Below are 26,767 nucleotides of genomic sequence, written 5' to 3' on the forward strand. Positions count from 1 at the left end.
TGTCACTTAATGGAAACTTTTTTCCCCTCCCCTTCAACTAAGACTGTGTGGTCCTTTGCCTTTCTTGGTATGTCAGAGCAAGAGAATTCCATTTTCTGTCACTGTACAGTCACCACCAATGCAGTATCACAGCACAGCTACCATCTTTCCAGCTCAGTGGATTTAATCTGAGTAGGCCTCTGAATTCCCCATTTTGGAACAGCTTTCTGGGTCTCCACAGTACTTCCAGGCCAGACCAAAAACAAAATCCAGATCTCCCACATGACCATTCAATTCATTAGCACTGCAGAAATGTGCCAAAGTACCCGAGGCAAAGACTACAAACAATTAGCAACTGACTGGAAGGCAAGGTACAGCTATTAACAGAATATTCAATGAAGCACCATTGGGATCTGGTGAAGAGGTTGGAGCAATGGCCAACAAAGGATAGACTCCTTTACCAACTGTGGTCCAGATAAAAGTGACTGCAGTGCTCTGCAGGCAGCTTTAATACCATGCAGAGGGTGGCACACATGCTACTACTGTTGCCCTCAAAGGTCAAAAATCATGACAAGCTATAGGAGTTACACCAGTCTCCTGGTAAGAAGAACCCCTACACATGAGAACCCTACACAGATGGAATCTTTAGAGAAGGGCTGTGAGTTTTACAGATAGATAGGCAGACTGAGGAGGTTATGTCCCACAAGTTCACACAGCCAGCCAAACTAGGCACTGATTACACAGGCATGTAACACATCTGAGTTCCATGAGGTGTAATTTGGAACGCTAACTGTCCCAGCGAGTCAGTGGCAGACTGTAAACAGGGGACATTCACCTCTTAAGCGCCTCCCTCCTGCTGCTGCATGCCCCCTGAAGATTATCAGCCTCACTTGGCAAATCTTCAGTGGCTCAACCCTCTTGCTGGGTCACACAATCCAAATGAACACCTTCTGGGTTAACAAAAATCTAACAAAGCTGTATCTGCCTTTACCAGAGTCTTCAGCCCCAGCTCTGGGCCCTTTAAATTCAGCCCTTTGCTCGAGCTTCCAAACAAACCTTGTCTCCTTCTTGGGATTTACACCATTTCACCAGTGGTTAGTGGGGGAACCTGGGCCTGCCCACTTCTCCAGGTTCCAATCCAGGGACCCTATCACTCACTTCAATTCATTGCGGCTACTTCCGCGGGCCTCTTCCCACCTGACCCCTTTGTCTTCACCCCTTCTCTTAGGGTTAAAGTTCTCAAGTCCTCTCTCACGCAGCTTAAGCAAATGCAACCGAAACAAACTGGTTCTCTCTCAAGCGCCTTTGGCCAGAGGGGAATACCTGCCTTGTCCCTCTGGTCCCAGCCAAGAACTGCCCTGCTAAGGCCTTTTTATCAGAGCCTGCTGGGCTCTGATTGGCTGTTTACATGAGGCCTGTTTAGGCAGGCCCAGAGGACCCACCTCCTTTCCTGGGTCACAGTGTAATAGGATTGTGGGGCTTCTGTCAGGGGACCGTGAAGGGCCTGGTATGCTCACCACACAGAGCCAGTATTAAGTTCTTAGTTAGAATGAACATACTGTATCTTCCTAACTCATACTAACTTTTTTCTAACACTGCATGTTTTCATATAACTAACAAAAAACTTTATTTCTACTTATTTGGTATGAAAATGTAAACACTGGCATTAATAACAGAGTTAAGCATCATCTGTTAGCCTGATTCCACATAGCCCCAAATCAGTGAGAATGCACATAGCATGTGTGCTATCTGTGTCTTCTCATCATAAAAGGAACTTAACTCCCTCCACCCACCCAGAGAACATTTTCTTACTGAAATGTGCTCATAAAAAAACAAAATTGAAAGGGATACTGAAAAGCAAGATTATATCAGGGTGTGGGTTGGGAAGAGAACAACAACTATCTTCAGACTTTGTCCTCACCCACAAGTATTGGGGACAATATATATCTTCAAGTCAGCGGCACTGCTATGGGTACCCGCATGGCCCCACAGTATGCCAACATTTTTATGGCTGACTTAGAACAACGCTTCCTTAGCTCTCGTCCCCTAACGCCCCTACTCTACTTGCGCTACATTGATGACATCTTCATCATCTGGACCCATGGAAAAGAAGCTCTTGAGGAATTCCACCATGATTTCAATAATTTCCATCCCACCATCAACCTCAGCCTAGATCAATCCACACAAGCAGTTCATTTCCTGGACACTACTGTGCTAATAAGCGATGGTCACATAAATATCACCCTACACCGGAAACCTACTGACCGCTATACTTACCTACATGCCTCCAGCTTCCATCCAGGACACACCACATGATCCATTGTCTACAGCCAAGCTCTAAGATACAACCGCATTTGCTCCAATCCCTCAGACAGAGACAAGAACCTACAAGATCTCTATCAAGCATTCTTAAAATTACAATACCCACCTGCTGAAGTGAAAAAACAGATTGACAGAGCCAGACGAGTACCCAGAAGTCACCTCCTACAAGACAGGCCCAACAAAGAAAATAACAGATCACCACTAGCCGTCACCTTCAGCCCCCAACTAAAACCTCTCCAGCGCATCATCAAAGATCTACAACCTATCCCGAAAGATGATCCCTCACTCTCACAGATCTTGGGAGACAGACCTGTCCTCGCTTACAGACAACCGCCCCAACCTGAAGCAAATACTCACCAACAACCACACATCACTAAACAAAAACAAGACAGGCCCAAAAAAGAAACCAACAGAACTCCACTGGCCATCACCTACAGTCCTCAGCTTAAACCTCTCCAACGCATCATCAGTGATCTACAACCCATCCTGGACAATGATCCCTCACTCTCACAGATCTTGGGAGGCAGGCCAGTCCTCGCCCACAGACAACCCGCCAACCTTAAGCATATTCTCACCAGCAACCACGCACTGCACCATAACAACTCTAACTCAGGAACCAACCCATGCAACAAACCTCGATGCCAACTCTGCCCACATATCTACACCAGCAACACCATCACAGGACCTAACCAGATCAGCTACAACATCACCGGCTCATTCACCTGCACGTCCACCAATGTTATATATGCCATCATGTGCCAGCAATGCCCCTCTGCTATGTACACTGGCCAAACTGGACAGTCACTACGCAAGAGGATAAATGGACACAAGTCAGATATCAGGAATGGCAATATACAAAAACCTGTAGGAGAACACTTCAACCTCCCTGGCCACACAATAGCAGATGTAAAGGTAGCCATCTTACAGCAAAAAAACTTCAGGACCAGACTCCAAAGAGAAACTGCTGAGCTCCAGTTCATTTGCAAATTTGACACCATCAGATCAGGATTAAACAAAGACTGTGAATGGCTATCCAACTACAGAAGCAGTTTCTCCTCCCTTGGTGTTCACACCTCAACTGCTAGCAGAGCACCTCACCCTCCCTGATTGAACTAACCTCGTTATCTCCATACTGATTTATACCTGCCTCTGGAGATTTCCATTACTTGCATCTGAAGAAGTGAGGTTCTTACCCACGAAAGCTTATGCTCCCAATACTTCTGCTAGTCTTAAAGGGGCCACAGGACCCTCTGTTGCTTTGAACAAAAACACTGACCCAGGAACCTATCCTTGCAACAAAGCCTGATGCCAACTCTGTCCACATATCTATTCAAGTGACATCATCATAGGACCTAATCACATCAGCCATGCCATCAGGGGCTCGTTCACCTGCACATCTACCAATGTGATATATGCCATCATGTGCCAGCAATGTCCCTCTGCCATGTATATTGGCCAAACCGGACAGTCTCTATGCAAAAGAATTAATGGACACAAATCTGACATCAGGAATCATAACATTCAAAAACCAGTAGGAGAACACTTTAACCTGTCTGGTTATTCAATGACAGACCTGCGGGTGGCAATTTTGCAACAGAAAAGCTTCAAAAACAGACTCCAACGAGAAACTACTGAGCTGGAATTGATATGCAAACTAGATACAATCAACTTAGGCCTGAACAGAGACTGGGAATGGCTGAGCCATTACAAACATTGAATCTATCTCCCCATGTAAGTATTCTCACACTTCTTATTAAAGTGTCTGTACTGGGCTATCTTGATTATCACTTCAAAAGTTTTTTTTCCCTCTTACTTAATTGGCCTCTCAGAGTTGGTAAGACAACTTCCACCTTTTCATGCTCTCTGTATGTGTATATATATCTCCTCAATATATGTTCCATTCTATGCATCCGAAGAAGTGGGCTGTAGCCCACGAAAGCTTATGCTCAAATAAATTTGTTAGTCTCTAAGGTGCCACAAGTACTCCTGTTCTTTTTCCGGATACAGACTAACATGGCTGCTACTCTGAAACCTATCTTCAGACAATGGTCCATCAATTTTTCTTTCAGCCAGAATGCACAGACTCAGTCCTATTTAGGATAAACTTCTAAATCAAAAGTACTGTAAACAAAAATATAACTTTTTCACTCTTTTCTAGCCTGGTGCCATTCATTCCCCATTTCTCCATCTTGAAATCATGGCCTGTTCAAATATATGCAGTTCACAAAACAGCAGGCAAGAAGTGGTTATAGCAATCATTTATTACAATCAGCTTAGAAGCCTAATTTCAAAACAGGTGAATATTCATAAGATGGCATATTGCTCTTAATTTTACACTTATCAAATTGTATTTACTTCACACGCAGACACCTCTCTCGATCATCAATTTTTCATTGAGTGCTCAACACTTCATTTTCCTTTTAAGATACCTCTTATACTTGAACATGCCTTTTACAGAAAGACACTTGGATTGATGCAAGATTCACCTCATTCCTTTTAACCCACTGAAAAACAACATGTCTGCTCTTTGTGCAGATGCCCTTTTCCATGTGGGTGTGTGGACAAGATTTAAAGAAGAAAAGACAATTATTTAAGTCATGTACTAAAAACAGGAAGATTCACCAAAGAAAAAAAAAATCACTAGCTTTTCCCAATTTTATAGCCAGCACTAGCAAGACAGGAGGGGTGCCCCTAGGAGCGTGGAATTCTTCCATCAACCTAGCACTGTCTACACCAGGGGTTAGGTCAGCATAGCTTCATCTCTCAGGGGTATAGATTTTCACACGCCTGAGAGATGCAGCTATGCCAGTGTAAGTCCCCAGTGTAGACCAACACAGAGCACTGGTTCTCAACCTTTTTTCATTTGCGGACCCCTACAAATTTTCAAATGGAGGAAATCTATTGTCTGTATATATAGTTAAATTCTGTTCAGTCAGTGTCTTTCATAGATATAGTCTACAGACCCCCAGGGTCCACAGACCACAGGTAGAGAACTACCGCCATAAACTATGTCTACACTACAAATGCCAAGCCAAGCCCCAGTATAGACAGTGCTAGGTCACCAGAAAAATTCTTCCGAAGAATTCTGCACTGCTGTAGCATTTTAACTGTAGATAAGCCCTTATTGTTGAAAACCTTAAGTGTAGCCTGAATTTGTTGCTATCAGAGTTACCAGCCATAAAATCCTTTCTGGGATTTTTAATGTATTTAAGTCAGCTATGGCAAGCCTAGGTAGCAGTACTTTGGGTGGCTTTTACTAGTTAACACAGATAACAGGTCAAAAGAGCAACCATTTGCCAATCAGGAACACTTCTGGATCATTAGAGGGGGAGCAGGTGATTGTTCCTATATCCAAAAAGAGTGCTTACTTGTTCTAATAAGATTCCTGGACTATCAAAGTTACTGAGCATCCAATCAATTCACGTTCTTATTCAGACCAATGTTTCAATCTCACGGGGTTCAGATCCGGGCAGCAAGTTTAACAGACAGTCAATCCACAACTTGGCAACCAGATCATTATTATATTACATAGCATCCTTTTTAACTCATGTCACTGTCCCTTTTAATGATGAATTTGTTTTTGGGTTCCAGCCAGGCACTTAGCATTGCTCTGACACTGCGTCTTGTGGTTTCATGTATTTCCTATTTATGAAAAAGGACCTACAGTATAGCAGTTCCTGGTTTGTTACATTTTCTTCAAATAAAAAGTGTGAGCAGCAGCTTCCTCTATGATGTATTCTTCTATATTGGTGAACATTCTGTTCCCTTTTACCACACTCAGAAAAGCTACAAGATGGACTTTAAAAAAAGGAGGCAATAAGATAAGTTGTTCTGAAACAATTCACTCATCTCTAACAAAAACTGACAATTTCTTCCCCACCCTTATTAGGTGCCCAGTGTTCAATCAGAAAATATTTCTAATTTCATCCTCTTTTCACACTGCCCTCTGCCTCCAATTTTCTAACCAATCCTTTAAATAATGTGTCATGGTTTTCCCAACTCCACAAATCTCATACATTCCAGTATTGTTTTCATTTAAAAAAAAATACTAAATACATTTAGTATTTACAGTAAGAATACTCTTTGTACATGTAAGACACCTTTCAACAGAAGACCACAAAATGGCTTGTAAACATTAATTTAGCTTCACCATGTCCTTCTGAGGTAAGTATTACATTTATTTTACAGAGGTGGAAAATAAGACAGAGACAAGTTAAGTGACTTGCCCAGCGTCATTAGCCTACCTGGGAAGAGGATCCATATGCCCTGACTCCCAGAAATCCTGCTCTAAGAATTACACTACAAATGAAAGGTTCCTCTACCTTCATCCTGAGCAAAAGCAGACTTTCCCCTCATTCATGTTTCACCATATTACCTTATCATTCAAAAGACTATATAATCTGGCAGAACTCACCAGTCACATTAACAGCCTTGTTGGCTTTTTTATTACCAGATACCCAGCCATGGCCACATTAGCTGAACCCATAAAAAAAGCAAACATTAATCACTTTCATTTGGAAGCAATACTCTCAGGGACTGGCCTTTTTTTTTTTTTTTTTTTTTTTTTAAATACTGTTTCCCTCCCTTGTTTCTCTGGGCAAAGCAGCGGGTTCCCTGATTCCTTTATGCTGTAACAGTGACATGTTTCAAAGGACACAGGAGAAAGTTTCTCTCCTACCTTAAATAGCTATTCCTTCAGGTTGCTCTTTATGAAAAATAGTAATATTTTAATTCAACAGAAGAGATACAATATAAGCAAGTACAAGAGAAGAGGGAACTACAAACAAGGAGGGGAACACATTATACCACAAGGAAACACACTGAATATACAAACAAAATACTTAAAATATAACTCTTCTTCACCAAAAACAAATCACTTGCTCTAATGTAATGCTCAGACTTAGGCGTGGTCTACACTAACCCCCAAATTCGAACTAAGGTACGCAACTTCAGCTACGTGAATAACGTAGCTGAAGTCGACATACCTTAGTTCGAACTTACCGCGGTTCAGACGCGGTCCACACGCGGCAGGCAGGCTCCCCGTCGACTCCGCGGTACTCCTCTCGCCGAGCTGGAGTACCGCAGTCGACGGCGAGCGCTTCCGGGATCGATTTATCGCGTCCAGACCAGACGCGATAAATCGAACCCGGAACTTCGATTGCCAGCCGTCGAACTACCGCGGTAGTGTAGACCTGGCCTTAGTGAGTGTGATCATGTTTTACTCTAGTAATTGCACCAGCAAATACAACAGCCTGTTACTTACTCACAACTAAAAGAATGTATCTATCTAGGTTCTCATACCAGCACTAACACTGCAATATCTGAGTGTCTTAACATTCTCCTACATTCATAAATGATCTGGACAAAGGGTTAACAGTGAGGTGGCAACATTTGCAGATGATACAAAACTACTCAAGATAATTAAGTCCAAAGCAAACTGTGAAAAGTTACAAAGGGATCTCACAAAACCGGGTGACTGGGCAACAAAATGGCAGATGAAATTCAATGTTCGTAAATGCAAAGTAATACACATTAGAAAACATAATCCCAACTATACATATACAAATATGGGGTCTAAATTAGCTTTTACCACTCAAGAAAGATCTCGGAGTCATTGTGAATAGTTCTCTGAAAACATCCAATAAATGTGCAGCGGCAGTCAAAAAAGCTAACAGAAGGTTGGGCATCATTAGGAAAGGGATAGATAATAAGACAGAAAATATCATATTGCCTCTATATAAATCCATGGTACTCCCACATCATGAATACTGCATGCAGATGTAGTCACCCGATCTCAAAAAAGATATATTAGAATTGGAAAAGGTTCAGAAAAGGGCAACAAAAATGATTGGGGGTATGGAACAGCTTCATTATGAGGAGAGATTAGTAAACCTGGGACGTTTCAGCTTGGAAAAGAGACGACTAAGGGGTGGACTGTGATAGAAGTCTATAAAATTGTGACTGGTGTGGAGAAAGTAAATAAGGAAGTGTTATTTACTCCTTCTCATAACACAAGAACCTGGGTCATCAAATGAAATTAATAGGCAATAGTTTTAAAACAAACAAAAGGAAGTATTTCTTCACACAATACACAGTCAACCTGTGAAACTCTTTGCCTGGGGATGTTGTGAAGGCCAGGACTATGTAACAGGGTTCAAAAAATTCATGGAGGATAGGTCCATCAATGGCTATTAGCCAGAATGAGCAGGGATGATGTCCCTAGTTTCTCTTTGCCAGAAGCTGGGAATGGGTGACAGGGAATGGATCACTTGACGATTACCTGTTCTGTTCATTCCTTCTGAAGCACCTGGCATTGGCCACTGTCAGAAGACAGGATATTGGGCTAGATGGACCTTTGGTCTGACCCAGTATGGCTGTTCTTATATTCTTATGTCTTTTAGTTCAAGTAATCGGAGCTTGCAATTCTTGTGCCAAGGCCTGAATTCACTCCCCACTGTCAACTAAGCCATCTCTTATCTAAACCTATTTCCATAATAGGTCTTACCAAAGCCTCTTGCTGAAACTCAGACGACTCTATAGATGACCCCTTGGAGCCAGTTCAGTCTGGAGAAAGTACAAATGTTTGCCAGCTTTAGTCTTTCAAGTAGTCTTAGAATAGCGAGGTGTAGTTCAAAACTCCAACCTTTATTAGGGTATTGAGAATATCCCATCTTATCCCTTTCATTCCCTAATACCATGCCAGGAAGTCACAGAAACAAATACTGTCTCAGTCTGGTTCCCACCCTCAGACCAAAACTCAAAACCAGTTAGTCCCTCTGACTAACTGATACACGGAATGTGTATTTGTGAATTACCATGGAGATAAAGCAGACAACACTTAAGGTTCTGCAGCACCTTCTGTATTGTAACTTGGTGTAACAGTAAGTTTTCTAGGTGACATGGTCCATCTAAGGGACGACACATGAATGAGTTTACATATCACATGACACAGACAAATTCCAAGCACCTTTTAGATGTTTTAAAACTGATGGCTACAGGACATCACTGAGACAAGATGTGCTTCTTAAACTCAGCTGGTTTGTGGGATTGACTGTGAAGTTCATTGGACTTCAAAGAAAGCTTCCAGTGAAGGGAGATGGAGTCACTGGCTTCATCAGTCCTTCCAAAAACTACAGAAAGGGTGATATCTCAAGTTGGAAGCCAGCAGAAAAAGCAGGGAGGGAAAGGAAATTGGGTCACAGGGTTTTCCCCCCAAAGCTATTAGACAAATTTGAAGGATGTTTAAGAGTGACATGATGGAGACTAACAAGTTGACATTCTTCTCTTTATACAGCTTCAGATAAGGACCAATGAACATTTGTTTCTACTTCTACAGGAAAATATGCAACTTGTTGCTATTATAATTAGACTCAAATTTTCAAAAAAGGAGAGGTAGGGTCAAAGTAAAATATTGGCATTCAATAATGGAGTAAAAAATTAATTTGAGGTACGAACCTGTAAGACGTCTGTAAAAGCACAGAATACCCACTGAAAGATGACTTTGGGGTTAAGATTCAGCTATTAGCAGCTGTGCACAAACTTCCGGGGTTGCCCTAAGCAAGTCGCTCAACCTTTATGTGCCTCAGTTTGCCCATCTTTATACTGAGGATAACACCTCCCTACATCACATAGATATTGTGAGCTTTAACTTTCTAATATTTACAAAGCACTCAAATAATACTATGGTGATGAGCACCGGTAAATTAATAATAATAGGAACACCACATTGTAGAATTCAGCACTCTATTTGAAATCAAGAAGCAAAGAGAGCACTAATGTAAGCAATTATGTTACAGTTATCCTGTTGGGGAGAAAAACCTGTCTGCACACCTTATAGCAGCAGAACAAGTTTGAACGGCTTAAGTAATAAGAGAGTTTTGTGCTACTTAAAAAAACAAGACCTGAAGTGAAAAGTTTCCATATTCCTCATTGTTAAAGAGCAAAAATGTGGTATATGTTGAAATATATTATTTGGTTTTAGAAAATCTGCAAGCTAAGTAACCATTTGATCCACAATAGACAGTCTGAAGTATGAATTTATTATTTAAGCTTTAATTACTATATTTTACTAAACAAATTTTTTTTGTAAAGGTGAAGTTAAGGTTGATAGCACACATGAGTAATATGAATAAAATTCCTTAGAAGAATGCTGTAGTTAGCAAAAGGAAAAAAACAAACTACTGTATTAAAAAGCCAAAGCCAGAAGATTCAGAGTTATGGTTAAATTTACAAGAAATCCAAATATCTGAAGGTATGGAAATTCAACCGAGATACCCAAACTATCTTAACTATGCCCTTTAGCAATTCCAACTTCCCATTTCCCCTCTTTTGTTTCTTTTATTGTTAGTTGTGGGATCCTGCCGGGATATATTCTTGACCAAATGCTATTTAATATCTTTATCAATGACCTAGAAGAAAATATAAAATCAATAGTGGTAAAACTTGCAGATGACACACAAATTGCTGGTTCAGTAAATAATGATAGGGACAGGTCAGTTATACAGATCAATCTAGATCTCTTGTTCAGGTGGGCTTATTTGAACATAGGTTTTAATACAGCCAAATGCAAGGTCATATCTCTAGGAATAAAAAGCATAGGTCACACTTACAAGACAGGGGACTGTATTGTGGAATGAAGTGACACTGAAAAGGACTTAGGGTATCTCACCACAGAAGTTGGGAGGGTGCTTCCCAGTATGGGCAGGCAGATGCGCTAGCTCTGCTTGAGCTAGCACACTAAAAATAGTGCGGTAGCCGCAGCAACTCACGCTACTCCCAACTACAAACCTGCCTGACCCCCCGCCATCCATGCCACTACAGCCACACTGCTATTTTTAGTACGCTAGCTCTGCTCGAGCTAGCACATCTATCTACCCATGCTGGGAAGCACCCTCCCGGCTGCTGTGGTGACATATTATTTACCATTGCCACTAAAGTAAGGTGAACATGAGCTCCCAGTGCAAAGTGGTTGCTAAGATGATGAACACGAACCTTGGATGCATAAGCAAGAGAAGTAGGGAGGTGGTATTACCTCTGTATATGGCATTAGTGAAAACATTAATGGAAAACTGTGTCCAGTTCTGGTGTTCTTACTTCAAAAACTATATTTAAAAAACTAGAAAGCATCAAAAGTATAAGAAGAATGATTTGAAGTCTCAATAGGCCTTCTAGTGTGAGACTTAAGAAACTCAATCTATTTACTTTATTGAGGGAAAGGTTAGGTGGTGACTTACCACCAAGACGGCTCAGTGCTTCAACAAGATCAGCTCATGAATGAAAACAGTTGGCTGAAGCTGAACCTGAGCTGATGCTGCTGGGCAGAGGAAAACATTTTGAAGAGTTAGCTGCCACAGTGCAATCTCCTTTGATATAAAGGTACAGACCCACAATTGGTCAAATCAGTCCATAATTTAGAAGTACTCTTGGATTCCTCACTGACACTAAGTTCTCTCATAGCAGCATCCACGAGTAACGCTTTCTGTCATCTCCAATTGGTTTGTTTTCTCCACAGTTACGTCCAACTTTCTTGTAAAGATTTTTATCATTAATTACTTATACGTTCTATCAACCTTAATTTCACCTCAGCAAAGTTATTGTCTCTGATATTGCTTATTCTTTAAAGACAGCCTGAACGTGGATTGGGGGTAAAGCCTGGGGTAGAGGCACTCACTCCTACCTTCCCATACTAGGGGTGAAATCCTCGCCAACTAAATTTTATCTCTCTCTGCATTTTCCTGACTTTTGTGTTTTTGGAGGGGTTTTGGCTGCAAGTGACAAAAAAAAGATTTTTTGGAAACTGGTGAACATGTCTGTTACTTTGGCGTTGTAAGTAAATAATCCTTGTTCTGACTTACTTCGAAATCCATGGGGGGGGGGGGGGGGGAAATCAGCCAAAGACCTCACTCACCTACCAGTTCTAAGGAAGATATTTCTTTTTTTGTGGTATTTAGGAGCAGGGGTTTCTAATGAAAATGAACATGCAGGCTTAATTATGAAGAGGTTGCTCCCTCTCCATAGTAATGGTAATGACAGCTGCCTCTTATATAACAGCATCATTCATGTGCACAGCATTTTGCAAATAATTAAACTAATTATTGCAACACCCTGAGAAAAAGAGAAATAGGATTACCACTATTTCACTGATGGACAAACTGACTCAAAGAACTAAAGTGTGTTAGCCAAGGCCACAGGGACTGTCATTGGTGGGGCCGCAGTTAAAACTCAGAAGTTCCTAGCTTCCAGCTCCATTTTAAATCCCTTATAGCTAAACCACACCACCTCCCTATATTACATGTGCATTACAAACACAGGGGGAAAACTGCCTATCAGTGTGCTTTGCAGGCAAAAACTGAAAATGGCTCTGTTTAATTTCCACATCTTTATCAACATTTTATAAGAAACTGAAGTCAGTGTCAACTATTCAGTGACTAGAGCAAATAAAGGTTACAGAAATTTTAGATACCTAAACAGTTTACAGTATAGTTGGGCCCGATAATCCATAATAAAACCGTCCATTTGGGTAAAAAAAAAAATCAAAATAAGAATCTTAAACAGGGTCCTAATTCCCCCATCCAATATTTTATAACAGAATACTCATGACATTTAAACTTGGGAAAGCTAGTGAGACAAAGATGGGAAGGGGGAAGTGGATATTCCATTTCTACATTAAAAGCAGAACCGCATAAACTCTGTTCTTTCATAACATGGTACTTATTTAAATATACCAAAGATATACTAAATTTGTGGAGAAACGTCGTGTCTAGTCCTCTCAGCCACTGATGTTAAACACGTTCCCTTGTAGTTTTCCGATAATTTGCTCAACAGGAAAGCTATTAACCTATTCACATTTCTTAGGATATTACTTGTACGTATATAGGGCATATTTTCCAACTTGACTGCCTGAAGTTAGACACCTAACTCCACATTTAGGCACTTAAGTGGTTTGTTTCTCCAAAAGACCTGAGCATCCACATTTCCATTGTTGTCAATGGGAGCTGCAAGTGCTCAGCATCTATGGGTGAAGGGGTGTGGGGAGAAATCAAGCAACTTTTACTTAGCTCTCTAAATTCACATTGGAGGCAGCTATCTTCATGTACTCAAGTTAGAAAATTTAGAAAATAATGGATCTGAGAGTTTTCTTTTCCAAGTGCAGAAGAAAATTTTTTTTTTCAATACTTGCCACAGATTCTCCATAATTTGTAGCAAAGAAAATAAAACTATAACTTAAGTTACCTGTTGTTGTATTATTGAGATCAACTTTCTAATGTCTTCCTGAGCTGGCTTCTGTGGGGACAAAAACATATCATATGTTTAGGGGAATTATTCAAAACAGCGTAGTAAAAGATTTTTGTGTTCCTTTGAATTAACCAACAAACAAAATAAAACAAGCTACAGTATATCCATTTAGTCAGAAAACACTTGCTTAGTTAGGCCCCAATCCTGCTCCCAAGAATGTCTAGTTAAATTTCATCATGCAGTAACAGGCCATTACTACTCTATTTACTTACTACACTGTAGGTTTACTAAATCAGAGTTTTTCATTGCCAGGACCCATTAAAAAAAACAAAATGTTTGCAAAACAGAGTGTTACTGCAAAATGCATTAACACAGTACCTCCCAGCCATTAATGGCTTTTAAAAATAATCTGAATATACATAAGTGTAACACTTTTCAGATGATCAGTATTAATCATCTGTCTTGCATCTGAAGAAGTGAGGTTCTTACCCACGAAAGCTTATGCTCCCAATACTTCTGTTAGTCTTAAAGGTGCCACAGGACCCTCTGTTGCTTTTTACAGATCCAGACTAACACGGCTACCCCTCTGATACTTGACAGTATTAATCAGTAATCTAATTCTGACATGTTAAGACAAGTAACCTTGGCGTTGCAACTCATCAAGCCCAAACTAGTGGGGACAGGAAGTCCCGGTCACTGTTATTTCCTTGCCAGTTCCTTCCAAAATCCCAGTGCAATTTCAATGAACAAAGTGATTTCATCTCGTAGTGTTTCTTATAATGCTTTCATACTTCTGACCAACTTGTCAGCGAGGCCCCCAAGTGGAACTTGCAGAACCAGAATTAAGATTTACAAGGGCCCCAGGCTCTGGAAAGAGACAAGAATAAAAGACCGCTGGTGAGAGGAAGGAAAAGGGCTCTGGTGGCAAGTCTGGCACCCACCAACACAACGCAGCATTACCCACTCTCACAGTTTTATTGTAAATCTCAATTTCTGTTTTGTTTTGTTTTTTAAAAGGGTTCTCACGAATTTCTGACTGCTGGCTTCAACCCTATGAAATCTGCCCTTATCCAAAGGGGACAGCATTTCTCATTACTGTCAACAGGACCAAAGCTATAGGCTGCCCTTAGCTATCTAGCTACCATGTCTCTGACCTTTCTAGAGGAAAGTGAAGCTGCTCCCAGCAAAGTTGGATGCCATCTTCCATCGGCTGAAATGGGGCTAACAGAGGGAAGATGGTGGCTCCTCAGTCTCCATACAAACGCCAGGCAGAGGACAGGAGAATGCGGAGTTTCAGGAATGAGACCATGGGGGCAGCAACAAGGGAAAATGTGCTAAGAAAGAGGATGTGCAGGGATGATCAGAAAAATGACCCGGGGAGGTGGGGAGGGGGGACAAGTAGGGGAGGAAATAGGAGGCAGACTAGGAGGATGCAGGGAAATGTGGTGCGGCAGAGAGAGAACCTGTGGTAGGAGACAGAAGGTTAAGAGAGGGAAATATAAGAGGGCAAGTTAATGAGGTAGATGGGGGACTGGCTATTATAGGGGATCACGAAGGGAGAATATGAGTGAGATAGCTGCCTATTCTGCCTTGTTAGGGACGGGAAGGGGGAATTATGAGTCACTGAGTGCCACCTCCTCTCACACATGATAGGAGAGAGTAAGTGCAGCCCCTTCCAAGCAGTGAACAGGGAAGCCATATTTTGTGTATATTTAAGGTTATTTTTGATCCTGAAATTATCTCTCACAAGTTAGGGGTGGAGAGCTTCCCCATACAAGGTGAGAAATATCCAAAAGCAGGCAAAACTGTAATTTATTTACTGTTTTAAATCTGATTTTTAATTATGATATTTTGGGCTCTAACTCAGAGCAACAAACAAACCCCTTGTAACTGAATCAGCTGGAACAACCCAGTTTGAGTACAAACTGTTTATTTTGTCCATATTAGCCATGATGTTTCAATTTAAGAACACCAGTTGCACATCAGCTCTGCTGTTTTAAACCATGTCAACTGCAATGCCCTCTTGGAACCTTCCAGAGGCAGTGAATAATGGAAGATTAAAAAGGTCACCTATGCACTGTGGGACAGCAGCAGGACGACTAGCTGAACCATTTTAGCTATTTTGTGCACACATTAGCACTAAACCAGTTCAGTAGACCTTCTGAAAGCAAACTTAATCTACACAGTTCTGGGAACACACACGTGTACTTGTGACGTGATTTACAAGCATTTTAGGTCACCATTTCTCAAATGCGGCCACCAGAGGGTTTCCTTGCGGCCACGGCAGTTTCCTGGGTGGGGGAAGCATCGGCCCCCCTTAGTTCCCTGTAAGCTGCGCAGCAGCCTCTTCAGCGCTGCACGAGCGCTCAAGGAACACGCCCCTCCCCCGGCCCTCAATCCGCTGCGTCCGGGGCGCCCCTGCTGCGGCCGGGGCGCCCCTCCACCAGCCCAAACTCTGCTGCAGCCTGGTCCTGCTGGAGCTGGGGCGGCATGGCCCCAGACTCGGCCGGAACGGCCCAACCCAGGCGCCCCTCCCCCAGACCAAACCCAGCCCTGGCACCGCTATCCCTCCTCCGGCCCGAACCCAGCCCCAGCCTGGCTGTCCCTCCCCCAACCCGAACCCAGCCCCGGCCCGGGCGCCCCTCCCCCAGCCCGGCCCTGCTGGAGCAAAGGGGCGCCTATCCTGCAGCCCCAGCCCCGGAGCTGCTGTGGCAGGGAGAGGCGCCTCTCCCCCCACAGCCCAAGTGCTGCTGCTGCTGCGGGGAGAGAGAGCTGCGGGGAGTCCTCTCTCCCTGCCGTAGACCCGGAGTACCCTCCTGCACCCCTCATCCCCTGCTCCACCCCAGAGCCCGCAAACCACTGTACCACAACCCTCTGCCCCAGCCCTGAGCCCCCTCTCATACTCCAAACCACTCGGCCCCACCCCCATCAACTGAATTTTGTTATGTGCACCAATATGAAGGTGATGTGTGACATCACCTCCATGTTGGTGCACATAACAAAATTCATTTCACACATGACTAGGAAAAATTAGAGGGAACACTGCTTCCCCTTCCTCCCTGCGCCACCTCTCTGGAGACACAGGTGGGACACACAACGCTTAAGGAGCAAGGTGAGGAGGCGAGGGGGGGTGAGGAGGCGAGCGGCGGGCGAGCAAGGTGAGTGGCAAGGGAGAAAGGAGGCAAGCGGCGAGCCAGCAGCAGGATGAGGCGGGTAGGAGAGAGGGGGTCTGGCTGCAAGCGTGGGAGTGAGGAGGTGGGCGATGAGCCACCAGCGAGCAGGGGTTCTCGCGGTGGACAGGGGTGAGAGGAGGCAAGCGGCAGTTGGGGGGGTGAAGAGGGACACAGGAGGCAAGCGGCGGTTGGGGGAGGTGAGGAGGGACACAGGAGGCGAGCGGCAGGCAAGGGGGAGTCAGGAGGCAAGTGGCGGACGCACGGGCAGAGGGTGGAGCCCCCCTTTGGGAAGGCTAGCCCCCAACTCCACTCCTTCCGCCCACCCCACCCATGGCAGCTGGACCCCCGGGACCCCCTGCTCCCCCCAACGGCTGGAGCCACAAGCCCGCCACCCGGAGAAGTCCCACACTCTCCCTCTCAGCTGGAGGACCCCCAGGCTGGCTGAAGCCCTGAGTGTCCCCACCCCACCCCCCAACCCCACCACTGCCCAGAGGAGCCCCAGACTGGCTGAAGCCCGGAGCACCCCCGCCCCCTAGCCAGAGGACCTCAGGGCCGGCAAAGTGCCACGCCCCGCCACCTGCTCAGAGGAGCCCCAGGCCAGCTGCAGCCACAGCTGTGCCTACCCTCCTCTCCCCTCCCCAGACCCAAGCCGCCCAGATATGTTTTTCATTATTATCTGGACTTCTTCTATGATGTCAAAGCATTTTTAAATTTACTTCAGAATAGTTGTACAACCACTTTTACCAAAAAAGCAAAAGAAACAATAAAAAAAAAAAACAAGAACATGCAAAGCACCTTATTTGTGTTTTTATTCTGCTAGGTCCAGTAAGAATAGAGATAACTGTGCATTATTTTTATTATTGAGTCTGGAAGAAAAAAAAAACACTTGCATAAATAAATTACAATGATTTGGATGTACATGTGTGCATATCACTTTATTAATATAAGAAAAACAAATAATTTTAGGGAAAAGTGTCAGTGCGGCCACCAGCAAGAGTTGGTGGCCGCATTCTGAGGCTACCAAATCATTTGTTGCGATGACCCCTGTAAATCTAGGTGGTCAGTATGGCTCTCAGAATGGTAAAATTCTCTAAAGTTAACAAGGCCAGAGAGGAAATCATATTAAAAACAGAGGGCAGGGGAGTTAGAAGGGCTGAATAAAGAGAGGTGATAGAATACAAGGAAAACCTTTCTGACATGGAATGATAGAACAATTAGCAAAGAAAAGACCATCCTGCCAAAAAAAAAAAAAAAAAAAAAAAAGTGTAAAATACTACTATTTATATATTTACATGGTACCTTTTACCTGAAGGCCCACTACATCACTCCACTAACTATATACATATACCACTACTGGAATGCAGCCACTGTTGGGGCTGAGGGTGGAGCCTAAAAAGCATATACTAAACTGCCCAACAGTGGATGCAAAGGTGGAAATTTGACTGGACAGCAGGGCAAACTCCCACAACTTCCAACAAGTATGTTTGGCACTTTCATGACCATACAACTCTGACATGCATTTAATTTTTTGGCTCTTTTATGGACATCCACACACATACATAGGTAACCACACAGAAAAAAAAACTTTCATATCTGTTGTACTTCGAAATATGTTGCTCATGTCCATTCCATTCTAGGTGTGCACGCGCCCATGTGCCCAGCTGTCGGAGATTTTTGCCTTAGCGGTATCCGTAGGGCCGGCTGTGGCACCCTCTGGAGTGCCGCGCTCATGCCACGGCATATCAGGCACCGCCGGCTCTACGCCTTCTCAGTTCCTTCTTGTCGACAACTCCAACAGAGGGGCAGGAGGGCGGGTAATGGAATGGACATGAGGAACACATCTCAAAGAGCAACAGTTACGAAAAGTAGGTAAACGTTTTTTCTTCGAGTGCTTGTTCATGTCGATTCCATTCTAGGTGACTCACAAGCAGTATCTATGGAGGTGGACTCGATGTTCACTGCTTGGCGGCTTGCAGTACTGCTCTACCGAAGCCAGCGTCGTCCAGGGCCTGCTGGGTAAGCTCCTAGTGGGACGTGAAGGTATGGACCGACAACCAGGTAGCCGCCCTTCAGCGCCAAAAAGACTGCCGAAGAGACTTGCGCCCTGGTAGAGTGGGCCTTGACTATCTCCGGGAGCGATACCTTTGCTAGATCATAGCAAAAGCAAATGCAGGCAGAGATCAGGAGGAAATTCTCTGAGCGGAAACAGGTTGACCTTTCATCCTGTCGGCCACAGCGACGAATAATTGCATTGACTTGCGGAATGGCTTGGTCCTTTCAATGTAAAAGGCCAGAGCCCTCCTGACGTCCAGGGCATGTAGCCTGCGCTCCTCTTCCGACTTATGCGGCTTTGGATAGAAGAGTAAATTTCTTGGTTCAAATAAAACTGAGACCCCACCTTAGGAAGGAAGGCTGGGTGCGGTCTTAGGTGTCCTTGTAGAAGGCCGTGTAAGGTGGCTCTGAGGTGAGCGCCCGAATCTCGGATACCCAGCAGGCCGACATGACCGCAACCTTCCAGGAGAGGAGGAGAGAGCAGGAAGCCAAAGGTTCCAAGGGGGGGGGGACCCATGAGCCGTGACAGCTCCAGAACGAAGTCCCACAGAGGAACAGGATCCTTGACGTGGGGTAGAGGCACTCCAGGCCCTTGAGAAATCTGGCTGTGATATCCTGAGAGAAAACCAACCTGCCTTCAAGCAGTGGGTGGAAGGCCGAGATGATCGTTAGATGGACCTTGATGGATGAGAGCGACAAGCCCTGAAGCTTGAGGTGCAGGAGGTAATCTAGAATGATCTGCAATGTGGCTCACTTGGGACAGAGCCTCTTATTTGCCATCCAGCAAGTGAATCACTTCCATTTGGCCAGACAGGTGGCCCTGGTGGAGGGCTTTCTACTGCCCAACCGGACTCGCTGGACCTCGGACGAGCACTGCCATTCTTGAGGGTTTAGCCACGCATCAGCCAAGCCATCAGATGAAGCGCCGCTAGGTCTGGTTTCAGGAGACTGCCGTGGTTCTGGGACAACAGGTCTGACCTGAGAACCATCCGGAACAGGGTCACCAGTGAGAGGTCCAGCAGAGTGCTGAACCAGTGTTAGCATGGCCATGCCAGCGCTATGAGGATGACCTTTGCCCTGTCCTGCTTGATCTTCATGAGGACCCTGGACAGCAATAGCACCAGAGGGAAGGCATACATCAGACTCCCTTCAGCACCGATGCAGGATCTTGCCACCAGGTAAGAGACAACAGTACACTGTCCAGAATCCTTATCACCCGGTCCACACTGTGCCGGTTGGGGACATAGACTGACGCCAGCCACGCCTGTAGGGACCTGAGGCGGAGTCACGCATACCGGACCATGTAAATGCATGCTGCTATGTGCCTGAGACTGTTGGGTCACATGTGGGCGGTGGTGAGTGATTGGGCACACAGAGACGAGATGAGGTCCACCACGGCTTGGAACCGAGTCCTGGGGAGGAAGGCTCCGGCTTGAGTGGAGTCAAGTACAGCCCCAATGAATTCTATACATTGCACTGGGATGAGGGTCGACTTTTTGTCATTTATTATTAGGCCCAGGTTGCAGCAGGTGGAACTGACCAGATCGAGATGCCTCTGCACCTGATCTGAGGACTGGCCAGTTATCAACCAGTCAGCAAGGTATGGGTAAATTTGGACTACCCGACACCACAGGTAAGTGGCCACTGGCATTATACACTTTGTGAACGCTCTTGGGGCCAACGAGAGACCAAAGGGCATCGCCGTGAACTGGAAATGGTGCTGGCCCAACGTGAAACAGTGGAAACGCCAGTTCCCCAGGAATATAGAAGTATGCGTCCTTTAAATCGAGGAGGGCGTATCAGTCTCCCAGATCCAGGGACGGGATGATGGAGGTCAGGGAGACCATACGAAACTTCAATTTTTGAGAGACTCATTGAGGCAGCGCAGGTCTATAATAGGTCTGAGGCCTCCTTTTGCCTTCAGAATGAGGAAGTAACAGCAGTAGTGTAGCTAGGGGGGGAGCAGGGGGAGCAGCTGCTCCCCCACTGAGCACATGGAGCCTTAGTAGAAAAGGTCTGGGATTTTTCCCCCTCTCCCCTTTTCCCCCCATGCAGAGTGCGGCACTGCTGATTGGCCGCCTGGGCCGAGTTGAGCCGCTCCCATTGGGCCTCCAGCAGCCAGACTCCCTCCTCCCCCCGCCTCAGCACGCCGCAGGGGAGGGGCTGTGTGCTGGCAGCATGTTTAACATTGGCTCCAGGGCCAGCCAGCGGCTGGAGCTGCATGGTGGTAAGGGGAGTCCCGGGGGGCAGTCAGGGAGCAGGGAGAGGGTTGGATAGTAGGGGGGGACTTTCTGGGGATGGGGGTGTGGAGAGGGGCTGGAAGATGCATCCTGAGTGATTCAAAGGCCCCAAACATTACTGAAAGAGCTGGGAAAGTTGCAAGCTTTCTCTGCTGGGCTTTTCATCTGGGTAATACAATGCAAACCTGCTTGAGGCACCGCACAAGAGATATTTATTGAGGAAGTTCATGCATCTTACAGCTTAAGTTCTTCTAAATTTGCAGCCATGGCACAGAAGGATTTGGGAGCAGTTAACAATTCTGTGTGGTTAAGAGATTTTCATTTCCTGGGCCCTGCTATCCAGTCCCACAGGGGAGACTGAGTGAGTAGCCCCACTCGTGTCCTCTGCCCAGACACAATCCCTTCCCTGCTTCTTTCCCTTGTGTTTGCAAGGGTCTCATTAACATGCTGCAGCCAAATGCCCCTCCCCCAGGCCTTCCCTCCAGAGAGACAGCCTCCTGGCTTCTCCTCCTTCCTCACTTTCTCCTTCTCTCCATCTCTGTGGTTTTTCTCCATGCCCCGTCCCTTTGTCTGTACTCCTCCCTCCCCACCCCATGCACTGTATTAAGCACGGCTCTGCCTCTCTTGTTGATGGGCTCGGTGCTGGGATGGCAGAAGCAGTGCTATTGTTGTGTTCTCTGCTAGGTCTGTTTGTACCAGACTCTAGCAGTATCCCTCTGCCTGCTCGCAAAGGCTTCTGGCTAAACACTAAAGCCAGGTGCTAGGGCAGAAGCAGCTGCCCATGTACCCTCAATGGCAGGAGCGGTGTGTGGTCCCTCGCCCCCCCCCCACTTTTCCCCCACTTATATTGGGGTTCCTGTCAGGGGGCAGGGAGCGGTTGGATAGGCGTGGGAGTCCTGGGGGTCTGTCTGGGGGCGGGGGTGTGGATAAGGGTCGGGGCAGTCAGGGGACAGGTAGGGTTCTAGGGGGGCAATTAGGGGGTGGGGTCTCTGAGGGGGGCAGGAAGTGGGAGGGAGTGGATGTAATTAGTAATTTGATATGTCGGGTGGTGCCTTTTTTTAATGTGTTCGCTCCCCCTGATGTTAGAACATGGCTACGCCCCTGAGTAACAGGAGTAAAATCCTCTTCCTTCCATGTCTTGGAGAACCTCTTCCACTGCCCCTAGGCGCAGGAGATTTTTGACCTCCTGAACAAAGAGTTGCTCGTGAGAAGGGTCCCTGAAGAGGGACAGGGAAGGGGGGTGGAAGGGTTGGTCGGCTATAAACTGCAGGGTATAGGCAGACGAGACGATGAAGAACTCCCAGCGGTCCGAGGTGATATGGGACCAGGCCAACTGGAAAGGGCGGAGGCGGTTGAGGAAGACGGGGAATGGATCCGGTGCAGTGACTGGGGCGCCGTCTTCGGGCGCACCCTCAAAATAACTGCTTCTGGTTGCCTTGATCCCTGGAAGGATCAGGCTGGGCAGGTGGATGAGAGGATGACCAGTGGCATCGCTTAAAACCCCTGTTTTTGTCCTCCTTTTTGTAGGAGCCAGTACGAGGCATACCCCAAGACCTCGACGACAGCAGAGGCGGCGGGGGGCAGAACAGTTTTCTGGCATGCTGAGGAGTATGTAGGCCTAAGGACCAGAGGCTGGCCTGGGACTCTAGCATCAGTCAGCTCCGAGAAGAGCCCTGTTCCCTCGAACGGGAGGTCCTGGAGGATGGATTGCATTGCCTGGGACAGCCCATAGGTCTGTAACCAGGAGCTACGCCTCATGGCTATTGCAGAGGCGACCACCCTGGACGCCGAGTCCGTGGCGTCCCAGGCCATCTGGAGGACACTCCTGGCTACTGCCTTACCCTCCTCTATGAGAGTGGCGAACTCCTGCGCCTGATCCTCTGGGAGGCTCGCTTTGCACTTTCCAACAGAGTCCCACAGGTTGAAATTGTATCTGCCAAGTAGGGCCTGATGGTTAGAGACCCTAAATTGGAGGCTTCCTGTGGAATAAATTTTTCTGACACACAAGTCCAGCCTCTTGGCATCTTTATTTTTGGGGGTGCCACTTGCCTGGCCATGCCTGGCCCTTTCATTGACGGCAGACACGACCAGGGACCCCACAGGAGGGTGCGTGTATAGGTATTCAAACCCCTTTGTGGGGACACAGTACTTCTTTTCTGCCTTCTTGTATATGGGCGGAATGGAAGATTGTCAGCCACACCAACTTGGGAATCTTTAGGACCCCTGGGTGAACAGGCAATGCGACCCGGGCTGGGGCAGACGACAGAATGAAGAGGTCATTGGGCTCCTCAGCTAGCTTCTCAACCTCCAAGTTCAGGTTGGCTGCCACCCTTTTAAGTAGGGCTTGGTGCTCCCTGAAGTCACCGGGGGGGCTATCAGTTTGCGAGCGCCCCACCACCTCCTCATCCAGGGACGATGAGGATGACTGCACCGCCGGAGGCTGGGGGGCGTCCCCTTGATGCAACGGGGACTGCTGCACGGTCGTCGGTGCCTCCCTTGAAGTCACCGCTTCAGACTGGGCCCTCTGCTCCAAAGCCGGTGCCAGCTGTGCTGGGGGTATCTTGTCACCGGCGTGGTCGTCTGAGCTGGTGTCTTGGCGGGATCCGCCACACAGTGAGGTGTCTGTGGTGCCGGTCAGCCTAACTGTTCTTTGGCTGCTGGGCCCACCTCAGGCGCAGATGGCTCTGCGATGGGCCGGGACCCCCTACTGCTCCCCAGAGTCAGAGATGGGTCCCTGGCTCGGCTAGGGGGTCCGACCACAGCAGTACCCCCGAGAGCCTCCATGGCAGACACTAGGCCTAGCTCAGGTCCTTTGCCCGAAGTTCCCTTGTGTGGTGCCTGCGGACCACACGACAGACTGCTTCTTTGGTACTGGCGAGGGGGAATGGTGCTGGGCGGATCCCGGTGCCAGCAGTGCACTGAGGGCTGATGCTGAAATACCAGGCATGGAGTCAGAGTGCAAGGGCTCCGATGCCAGGCACAGAGCAGCCTTCATGAGGAGGGCCCTTAACCGAATGTCTCGCTCTTTTTGAGTTCGGGGATGAAAATGTTTGCAGATCCGGCACTTGTCTTTTCAATGGGACTCCCCCAGGCACTTCAGACAACTCTTGTGAGGGTCACTGATAGGCATCAGCCAGCTGAACTCAGAACACGACTTAAAGCCTGGGGAGTGGGGCATGTCCCGCTCCAGGACAAAGTCCCAGTCAGGACTCTAACTACTAAACTACTACTAAAACACTTAACAACTAACTAATCACTGACTAAACAACAAAAGGAGAATGATCTGAACAGTGAAGAACCACTAATGCTCTTGCTAAGCAAGACCAGGCATTCCAACCAATCATCATGGGCGGTAAGAAGGAACTGAGAAGGCATCAGGCCAGTGGCGCCTGATATACTGAGGCATGAGCGCCACAGCTGGCCCTACGGATACTGCTAAGGCTAAAGTCTCCGACAACTGTGCACATGCACACCTAGAATGGAATCGACATGGGCAAGCACTCGAAGAAGAACTCAATCTAATTTGGAAGGATAAAGGGCTGAGTTTATTCTACAGGGATTTGAACCTGTGGTACTGAGGAGTTTAGGCGATTAGCTGGATCTGAGCATCAGGGCTATTCACTTCACACAATGCACTCCAACAGCCAAAAGACAAACAGGAAGTCATGAGTGGCATATAAACTATATAGATTTGAGGGATTCAGAAAAGATAACATTAGGTACAGAAGTGACAGCACTGGGTGGTGGCGGATTATCAAATTAATGATCAAATTAATAAACAATTATTCTGCATCCGTTCCTATCCAAAACAATTCTAACTGTTCATTGTTCTGACTTTAGGATTCCAGTACTTAAAGTCAGTATACAGCAAATATAACTTGAAATAAGAATGTAAGCCCAATTCTAGGATTTTTGATTCACTTGCACACCTCCCACACGTCATTCCTCACCATGAAACTGCTGAATGTCTGGGTTAGATACTGAAAGTTGACTGAAGGTTACCTTTTATTTCCAAGTATTAACACTATTAGTAAGCAAACTTTACCTCTCCCCAGCACTCTGGTAACAGAAAAGGCAGGTTTCAACTTAGAACTGCATGTCCTATGCCTACTACTACTCAGCCTCTCTTGCAATATTTCAAATCTGAAGTGATTATTTAACAGGGGAACAAAAACAAAAATGTTGACAGTTAACATAGCTTAACTATTTTTTGTTTTGTTTTTGTAAATGCTTCAAAAATACATTAACCTTATTTGTTACTTTATCAAGGACTTAAGTTCCAAGATATTCACCAGGATTAACTGAAATATTTTATAGTTTTAGTATTCATTTTCCCCCTGCATCAGAAGAGTATAGTTATCTTAGTCTTCTTAAACCTAAATACTGGCCTCCATTATTCTAGGAATTAAAGATCTGATGTACATGGGAAGATCCTTGTGCCTGCAAGCAGATCCATTTACTTCACCTGGGTTTCGTGTAACGGTCTACCAGCACAAGTTAGCTCACAGGATCAAAGCCTACATTTTGTATACTTATTATTAACAACAAATTACATTACTGTAGTTACCAAAGGATTGTGATGGACACTGTACAAACACAGGGTATGTCTACAATGCAAATTAAGGTGTAACTGTAGTATGGGCTGGCATACCTGCACTAGTTTTAATCTAGCAAGCATGGATAACAAAAGCAGTGAAAATGAAAAGCACAATGAAAGTGACGACATGGACCCCAGTGTAGGCCAGCAACCCAAGTACATATCCAGGATCGTCTGCAGGCTTGTACTGGGGTGGCTGTCCCACACTGCCACATCTTCACTACCACTGTTATTTCTGCCAGCTAGATTAAAGCCAACCTGGGTATGCTGCAATCAGACTTTCACTTGCAGTGTAGGAATACCCAGAGATAGAGACAGTCCCTGCCCAAGAACAGACAAAGGATTGGAGACAGAGATACAATATACAAGTAAATGAATATCATTATTTTTGGCACAGTGTAGTTTACAGGGGGAGGAGAGAAACTGGGAATAGAGGCAGGGTGAACAATTTACACTAGCAGTGTGTGGGTTTTTATGGACAAATATTTTACATACCATGCGCATCTCCTCACCCTATTCAGAATACAGTAAATCAAAACATCCTGATTCCATTTGCAATAAAGAAAATCTTTTATCACCATCTGAAAGCAAATCAGCAGCAGCATACAAGCCTTGCAATTCAGATATAAAATATTATTAGATTTTTTATATAAGTTAGGAAAAGGGCGATTTCTACCCTCAAATTAATTAGATAGCGTTAGGGGATCGAATCCCCTGCAATGGTCTTGCAATCCTGGATATAAAAGTAATAAGAATTTTTGTTACAACATGCTCTGTAAGAAATACTGGAAGAGATTCCCCTCCCAGAAAGGGGTTGGAAGGTCAAATGGTGCAATTTTATGACTAGATATGTCAATCTAATAAAACACAGCACCATCACATGAAATATACGTAGCTAAATTATGTAATTATGAAGATGAGGGACTAACAGAATTGGCCAGAGGTACTCGTGTCATATATTGTAGATATTTCTACAAATCCCCGTCAATGCATCTAAATCCTGATATGCAACACTCCAACTACAGCCTAAGGCACAGTCCATGTATAAGCAACCAGTTATTAAACATGGTAATTTTTTAAATAAACTAACATATACCATGTACTGAGAAAACAAAATCCTCAAAATTAAAAAAAGTCATGAGACTGGCCCCAAAATCATGAGGGTTTTT

The 26,767-nt window shown here is 45.5% G+C and overlaps 1 protein-coding gene across 1 annotated transcript in view; it reads right to left on the reverse strand.

Moving 5' to 3' along the window:
- Positions 1 to 26,767, reverse strand: part of TRERF1 (transcriptional regulating factor 1) — a 137,470-nt gene that overhangs the window by 77,188 nt on the left and 33,515 nt on the right. Inside the window, exon 2 of the mRNA XM_065400608.1 lies at positions 13,534 to 13,584. The gene's annotated coding sequence lies outside the window, so the exon portion shown is untranslated. The remainder of the gene's footprint in view (positions 1 to 13,533; positions 13,585 to 26,767) is intronic.

The sequence above is a fragment of the Emys orbicularis genome, chromosome 3 (assembly GCF_028017835.1).
Source record: "Emys orbicularis isolate rEmyOrb1 chromosome 3, rEmyOrb1.hap1, whole genome shotgun sequence".
Taxonomy (NCBI): Eukaryota; Metazoa; Chordata; order Testudines; family Emydidae; genus Emys; species Emys orbicularis.